The sequence below is a fragment of the Phoenix dactylifera genome, chromosome 17 (genome assembly GCF_051530095.1).
Source record: "Phoenix dactylifera cultivar Ajwa chromosome 17, Ajwa_hap1_PhDact_Kaust_v1.1, whole genome shotgun sequence".
In the NCBI taxonomy this organism is placed as follows: domain Eukaryota; kingdom Viridiplantae; phylum Streptophyta; class Magnoliopsida; order Arecales; family Arecaceae; genus Phoenix; species Phoenix dactylifera.
The window spans coordinates 7,849,851-7,858,922 of NC_143206.1; positions in this window are offsets into that span (position 1 = coordinate 7,849,851).

Below are 9,072 nucleotides of genomic sequence, written 5' to 3' on the forward strand. Positions count from 1 at the left end.
TGGCTTATGGCCGAAGCTAGAGCCCGGCCGCCGGCGAGTGGGTTGGGACTCGAGAACCACTGAGCCAAGACCCCCCCTGTTTCGCCTTATTTTTGGGATGATTTCTGTTGCCCGGCTCCACTTTGAGCTGCTCTCCATTTTCGGCCACCACTTCCTATTGCCACCTCGACGGAGGACCACCACCCTTTCCTTTCTCCTCTTCCTCTTCTTCTTCCCCTCTTTTGTCAAAGAAGAAAAAGTAGAAAAAAAAGAGAGAAGACTGAGAAGACCCTCCCTTTCTTTCTCTCTCTTCTCCTCTCTCTTCTTTCTTTCTCTTCTCCTTTCTCTTCTTTCTTTCTCTTCTCCCTCTTTCTCTCTCCAGTAAACCTATGGATGTTAATGAAGGATCTCATGCCCCTGTCTCAAGGACCCGAGTTGACCCCCGCTAAGATGTCCTGAACCACCCTGGTGCTTGGGCACCCTCTTTCTCTCTCTAGTAAACCTATGGATGTTAATGACGGATCTCATGCCCCTGTCTCAAGGACCCGAGTTGACTCCCGCTAAGATGTCCTGAACCACCATGGTGCTTGGGCACCCTCTTTCTCTCTCTAGTAAACCTATGGATGTTAATGACGGATCTCATGCCCCTGTCAAGGACCCGAGTTGACCCCTGCTAAGATGTCCAGAACCACCCTGATGCTTGGGCAATTTGTCAGACCAATCACCCTTGGCCCTATTGAGTGTCTCTGGAACCCACTAATGATAAACCCTATCGAACAATTTTGGCCTTAATCGAGTCTAAGCCCCATGATTCATTGATTGAATCGCTTAGACTTGACCCACTCGAAACTACTGTACGCTCGGTCAAACATCCCCTTTTTTGAAATTAATTTTGTTTTTAATATTTTAAATAGGTTTAGCGGGTTTGCCTAGTGAAGTTTGTTTTTGACAGTCTAAGGCAGAAGAGATAAGTAGATCTTATACTCATTATTTCTCAAATTATCATATTTTTCATGTGTATGGTTTGCTAGTGAATATATTATATTTTTCTTAAAATTATAGATCAATATATGTATTATGAAAATCATACTTTACTATAAAAAAGTGGTTCCATGTATGCTTTTATTAAAAATAGCATACATATGAAGCACAAATTTTATCATGCCATTTAGTATTTTTTCATCTACTTATGTATATTTTTTTATAAAAAAGATATGATTATTTCAAAGGCTCTCTAATAGCTATGTGTGAACTCTAGAATTAGGCAAGGTCGACATCTGGAGCTAGCATCCGGACGAACATAGACCCTACTTGTAGGTATAAAATTGTCATACAAAATCTAATACTTTGTCGATTACGAACATGGGCCATGTCACAAGTATAAAGTGACCTTAGCACGAATATTTGTGAAAAATATTTTGAATTATGATGTAGTTAAATAGCAAAAGATTGATTTATAAATTTGCTTGCAATATCAACTTGGAGCCAAATTTGTGAAATATTGATGATTTGGACATACGTGATTTGTTTTATGACTTGTTTTATCATATTGTACTATAAAATACTTTATTTTCATAATATTTATTAATTTTTTAAATAATGCAGTGTCATAGAAAAACTTATGCTGAATCAGGTAAAATAGTATATATTTTGCTTACTGAGCTGTGTAGCTCACATATTTTTATTTTTATTTTTTTTAGATGAATAGGGTTACTAGAAATGAGGGATGGTCTAGACTTGGAGTTCGACTAGCAAGCTTGGTAATTTTGTGACAAAATTTTAGTTCTTTAATTGACTATAAATTTATGGTTAGTGACTTTTTAAATTTTGAGAAATATAAATTTTGGTATTTATATTTAGATTTAGATGCTCTGAAACAGTATTTCTTTCGTTACTTAATGGATGAGCGAATTGGACACTTTTATTATATTTTATTTATGATAGCTTTGTAGGCTAATTATAATTTTTGGCTTTGTGTTATCGTAAACTGTACCTCTTTCCACTAGATCTATCGGTGCTGTCGTAGCTTTTTTTTATTCTTTCCCCTCCCATGCTTTGATGTGAACGGAAAGGTTAATTAGTAGTGGTCCCAATGTTTGTTTAATCAACTGCTCTGCCTGTAGTAACTACAGTATTACAACCACCAGTAATTTCAGTCCTATCTTACCAAACTAAATTGTTGTCACGTCATCAAACAATTAGGGCTATGATTACATGTATTTTAGATAAAATTATCCAGAGATGTTTGGCTGGTAGGAACTGGACGTGGGATAGAAACGAAAATAAGTAACTCCCATCTTAATTATTTGGTTGAAAAAAAATTATTTCTATTCTAATTTCAATAAAAACAAACATATTTTAATTTTAAAATTTAATCTAAATTTTTTTTATTATTTGATTTAATTTTGATTGTGATTTTGATTCCACCAATAAATCAAACATATCGGAAAATATAATTATTTTAATTTTAATTTTAATTTATTTTAATTTGAATTCTTATTTTATTTAGGATTGCCAACCAATTGCATCTTCGGTGTCCTCCATGAAGACATTTCTTCCCGTCGCCGGCCAGGAACGATAACTTCTCAACAAAAAACAAATCGGAAGGAAGAATATTGTTTTTTGGCGGTGTCTTTCCTCTTGTGAAGTATTTGCTTGTATAAAAAAAGTTAGAAAGTAGTATACTAGTTATTTTAAATTCAGAAAAAGTGGGCAGCAATTGGAGTTACAAAGACTGTAATTTTTAAAATATTATAGTTTTAGTCACTATGGATTAAAAATATTATATTAAAAATTGTTGCTAACTTCTTAAAAAACACTTGGCGTGCTGTTTAACTCAAGGTGACAAGACGTATGCGGGCACCACCAGCAGAAAAAGTCTGAAAACTTCTTAAAAAACACTTGGCGTGCTGTTTAACTCAAGGTGACAAGACGTATGCGGGCACCACCAGCAGAAAAAGTCTGAAAACGGCCAAAAGGGCTCCTAGAAAGACGACCTAACCACGTCACTGAAGTTGATTTCCTTATCATCCAACGCGGAAAGAAATAGTTTTTTACTGGGCCTCAGCTAGGCTCTCAAAGGGGATGACAGAGCCACCAAGGTAGTAGCCTGATGGTAAGGGGGCGATAATTCCGTCCAAGTTGTCCGGATTCGAAACGCACGGGCGTCGATTAAATTAGAGGACCGGATGCCCCACGCTCGGCTGGCTTGTTGGCGGTTATGCTTTCCTTCCACTTGTACCAAGGTGGCACTGGGGTGACGTACCCACACGTGAGGCGGTGAACCCAGTGGGGTGAGCCCACGGGTCGGGAAAGGTACGCGAAACCTGCGACCTGTATCGAACATTTCCTAGTGGAAGGGGGGCTCAGTAATGGGGCTGCTACGCGGGTGGGCTGGTCCCTCCCCCTCCCCTCCTATTTTGTACCAAAAAAAAAAAAAAAAAAAAAAGAGGGATGACAGATGTTTAAATAAAAAAAAAGAAAAGAGAACGATGCACGACCACGAACTTTCCTCGAAACTTCCTTTCGCATTCATGATGGCTCGTCTCTTTGAAATTCCAACCTACGCATCGACAAGAATCGCTACGATAATTTTGCTTTAGGGACCAAATTGTATGGTTCCCAATTTTTTGATCGGTCTCGCACCCAATTCGGCCCTCGTTGGGTCTGATCTGATCCAAATATCCAATTGCCGCCTCTATAACTCATATCTAGAGTTGCTGTATACTTCGTGCGAAAGAATTTTTGGTTTTCAATCCATCATTTGTTTGTATAATAGTTGCTTTAAGATCTATGCAGATAGATAGATAGATATTTAGAGTACTTTGAGATTTGTTCATAGCACTATCCAATAGTCGAAATTGCGAAAAAAAAATATTCATTCTTTTGGGCGAAAGACAACCCAAACCCTCATGCATGAAAATAGGCACGAGGTGTCCTATTTGAAGTGAACCAGAAAAGCCGCTGCTAATCTATTGTAAAGACCCGTGCATGTATGTATTTAGTTCCACATTAGTTATTCGCTAAAAAGATTTTGGATACTTATGCAAAACTAAAAAACCCCAAAAGTACTTTTCGGCTAGTTATTTTAGGGATGATCCTGGATTGTTATAAAGGTATCAGAGCAGATGTGGTTCATGGCCCATGTGGATTAAAGAATACTACATCATAGGCTCATTAAGGTTGACCACGGGCCGATTGTGATACTTGCGACCAGATTTGAATAGATTTGGATTTTTAACTTGACGAGAATGTCAGAGTTTCAATGGGGAGAGTATGTGAGGATTCGTATATATAGGACTGAGAAACCTAAATAATACCTTGTGGCTAGCTTTTTTAGGTAAGGTCCTAGGTTGCTAAAAATGGTATCAGAGCAAACCCGGCCCATAGCCCATGTGGACTAGAGTACATGTAGCATGAGCTCATTGAGGTTGACCACGGGTTGATCGTGGTGCTGTTTAGATTTGAATGGATTTGAATCCTTTACCTGATGAGAATGTTAGGGCTTGAACAGAGAGAGTATGTGAGAACCTATATGGGCATATATTTAATCCCACATTGGTTATTCGCCGAGAAGATTTTGGGTACTTATAGAGCTTGTTTGGTTCGCGAGAAGCATTTTCCCTCCTAGGAATATGATTCTTGGGAAACAAATTCCTAGGAAGAGGATGCTTAGGAAAGTACTTTTGGCATGTTTGGTTGACCATGGAAAAGTGACAAATTTCTAAAGTGCTTATGTTTGGTTGGCCATCCACTTTCCTAGAAAAGTTATGTATAATTCATATTATGCCCTTAATAAAAATTAGATCTTTAATGCATCTTTAATGCTTCTTTAATGTTGAAGGGCCTTTTTGGAAAAAAGTAAAAATGGAGTGATTCGCATTTCATGGAAAAGTAACTTTCCCAAGTTTCTCATGAAAAAAACTTTCTCATGAAATGTGGGAATTATATTCCCAAAGGAATACAACTTTTCCGTCTTTCTTCTTTGAAAACTCCAACCAAACAAGAGGTATCTTATTACTTTCCCGTTGACCACACTTTCCCCCCTTCTTTTCTCGTAAACCAAACGAGCCCATACAGGACTAAGAAACCTAAAAGGTACCTTCTAGCTAGCTATTTTAGGTGAGATCCTAGGTTGTTATAAATGGTATCATAACATATCTGATCCATGGCCCATGTGGACTAGATGATACTATAGCATAGGCTCATTGAGGTTGACCACAGGCTGATTATAATGCTTGCGACCAGGTTTAAATGAATTTAGATTCTTAGCCTAACAAGGACATCAAGATTTAAACAAAAAGAGTATGTGAGGATCCGTGCGAGCATATATTTAATCCCAAATCGGTTATTCGCCGAGGAAGTCTTGAGTGCTTATATAGGACTAAAAAACCTAAAAGGTACCTTCCAGCTAGCTATTTTAGGTGAGATTCTGAATTGTTATAAATGGTATCAGAGTATATCAGGTTTATGGCCTATGTGGACTAGAGGATACTACAACATGAGCTCATTAAGGTTGACCATGGTTGATTGTAGTACTTGCGACCAGATTTGAATGAATTTAGATTCTTAGTCTGACAAGGATGTCAATACTTAAATGAGGAAAGTATGTGAGAATCCGTGTATACAGGACCGAGAAATCTAAATAATACCTTCCGACTTGACTTTTTGGATGCGGTCCTGGATTGTTACACCTATATGGGATCGAGTGCTTCTACAATAATTTTTTTTTTATTCTAGCCTTTCTTCTCATTGTCCATTCTTTTTGCTTTACAACTCTCTCTAGACTGCAATACAATATTAACCAGTTTATCTGCTGACCAACCTACCCAAACCAATATACGAATAGCATAGCATCTATTTACCCACTCTAATAGCGGCATCCAAGCCCAAGATCCATCGTTATTGCTCGTAGGGCTCAATCTATTCTGAAAATTCCTTGCATTACCCTCCAATTTTACCGCATGTCTAGCCAAAGATCTACCCATCAATCCCTATCCCTATCCCTATTTTGGTGGTAAAAATTATGATTTTGATGCATGAAAATGAGGACATATTTTTAGTCTCAAGAATTATGGGTTATTGCCAATAATGGAATTATTGTTCCACAGTATACCTCCAATCTATCCTGCCGCGGCACAACAAGAGAAATTGAATGAAAATATGAAGAAGATTAGTTAAGTTGCAAAGGCGAGGGTTTCTTGGTGTACAGCCATACATCATCAGCATCCTAGCTAGGACCCTTCACATTGTTCAATGATGCAGATTAGTCAGAAAATAGCTTTGGTCATAAGCTTGTAGTTTAAACCAGATATGATAGCTTTTTTATCTTCTGTTCGAGGTTATAAATGCCCATCATATATTTTTAACATCTATCCTAACATCAAACCCAAACTCCTGAGTTGCACTTCATCTGTTTGTCTCTCCATTGTCCACCTCCACTATCCATTATTCTGTAGATATTCTTCTCCGTAATAAATGTACCCTCTTGATTTTAGTTCTTGCTCTCTAAAAGAAGCAAGTACACCAGCCAAAAATAAGAATGTGATTATCTAGTTACATAGAAATCAAATAATAGAAATGGATGGTCATCATAACAATCCGTTGCTTCCTACCTACTCTAGTAACGGTTACTGGCACTCCTGTGGTCCAATGTGCACAGCGCAAGCTGTGTTCTCATCTAAGAAAAGCTGAGCCACCAACACAGCAGAATGTTTGTAGGTCTTCGGTTAACAATAATTTGTTATATCCGAGTTTTGGACTTCTGCTTGACAATCATTAGATCGATGATTCGATAGTTGCAATGAAAGCCAAAAAGATCTTACAGTTTCAGTGTGTATGAAGAATGTTGACATGTAGTGGTGAAATGATCAGTGCATGCTGACTTTATTTCTGTAAAATACTGAGAGCCAAATGCTCGTTAAGATGCTTGACTTCCTTTAAAACAAAAACCAAAAGAAAGAAGAGTATAAATTGTTGGGGGGGGGGGGGGGGGAGGGGGGAATAAGATTTTTTTCCAAATGACATAAATGCCCCTAAGAAGCTGTACAACTTCCGACCCCGGACGGCCGAAGTCGGCGTCCGACTTCGGAACGCCCGACCTCGAGACCTCCGACCTAAGAAAAACCCCGATGTTCGAGGTCTACTCTTGTCAGCCACCTACTACGGCCGTGCGCCTCTGAGGTCTGGCCGAGGACCATACCCTGACGCCCCTCTGGCATTTATTGCGCATGGTCGCTGCAACTCTCCGGCTTACTCCACAATAAATGCGGATCTCCGGCTTAATCCACAATAAATGCGGATCTCCGGCTTACTCCACAATAAATGCGGATCTCCGGCTTACTCCACAATAAATGCGCATGGCTCCTGTCATCTACGGACTCTCAGCTCTCCACGGCAAATCAGCCCAGCAGAGTCTAGTCAACTATGATAAGTCTCTGATCTCGGCCATACCTCCGACACCAATGCAATAATTCGCCTGATAGCGTGCTAGTTCGGGCTGTACGACGCCCTCACCGCCGACATCAGTGCAATGATTCGCCTGACCGTGCGCCGACCCGAATGACATGCCGAGCCGTACTACGGCTTCGCCCTGTTACATCGCAGGTAAACCGACCCCCGCCTATAAAAGGGAGCCTTGGCCTCTCAGGAGGGGGTTGGAAGATTGAAGCACTCTACAGACACTGTTCATCTCCTTTCTACACTACTTGCCCCCTCCCTGACTTGAGCGTCGGAGGGCCGGCGCCGGAAAACCCGGCCACCGGCTCGTGTGCAGGCACCCAGACGGAGGACGCCGCCAGCTGACGGATCGCCGCCTCGCCGCGTGGGTCAGCCGTCCCTTCTCTCCGACCGCCCCAGACGGAGGACGCCGCTCGCCGACGGACCGCCGCCCCGCCGTGAGAACTCGCCGCTCCCTTTCCTCGACCGAAGATTGCCCTCGGGTCCAATTTCCAGCAACAGTTGGCGCTAGAGGAAGGGCCCGAGTAGCAGTCATGAAGTTGAGAAGTAAGGGAGCCTCTAACATCTCCCGGCGTCCCCCGCAAAGCCCTGGACACTCTGTCCAGAATTCTCCAACTCCGGCTGACCCAGTTCCTCAGGTCCAGCCGGAACAGTTCGACGCCTTGGTACAGCAAGTCCAGGCCCTGGCCGCCGCCGTTCAGAGTCTGCGGCGCGAGGAAGCCTTACCTACGCTCCCCCCACGGGCTCAGGCCCTGCCGGAGTGTCTCCCCAACGGCCCGGTTTTCCCAAGCCAAAACTTGCATGGCTCTTCTAGAGCCAACAACGGAGAACGAGCTTCTCCCCGGAGGGAGTTACCGGGAGAAGGTTTCGATCGGAGACCCCAACTTTCTGAGGCAGAGTCAGCCCCAGATCACCGTGAGCCGGCGCAAACCACAGCGACAATTCCACGGGTGGGGGAGCTCGACCGGAAAGTTGAGCATCTGGAGCGTCAGATTGCGGCGCTCCACAGCAAGAAGGCAAGACAAGAGGGAGACTTTGAGTTCACCACCAAGTCCCCCTTCTCCCGCCAGATCGAGGATGAGCCGGTTTCCGCGAGGTTCAAAATGCCTCAGGTGGAACCCTACAACGGGACGACCGACCCTCTCGACCACCTGGAGAGCTATCGGGCCCTCATGGCCCTACAAGGGTCCTCGGAGGCCATACTCTGCAAGGCCTTCCCAGCGACCCTCCGAGGGACCGCTCGGCTTTGGTTTTCTGGACTGAAGCCGAATACGGTGTCCTCTTTTGAGCAGCTCGGCAGACAGTTCGCCACCAACTTCGCTGCCAGCCGGCGCCAGCGACGGACGTCAGACTCCCTCCTCGACATCAAACAGAAAGAGGGGGAGCCCCTCAAGGAGTACCTGGACCGCTTCACCGCCGCCTCATGGGAGGTTCGCGAGCTAGACCAGTCGATGGCTATGTCGGCTCTGAAGACTGGGGTTTGCTCCTACCGATTCCTCTTCTCCATCGAGAAGAGCTTCCCGGCCGACTTCACTGAAATGTTGGCCCGAGCCCGGAAGTATGCCAAGGCCGAGGAGGCAGTTGCATCCAGGCGGGGGGCAATTGAGCCCGCCTCGAAGAAGCAAAAGAAACGCC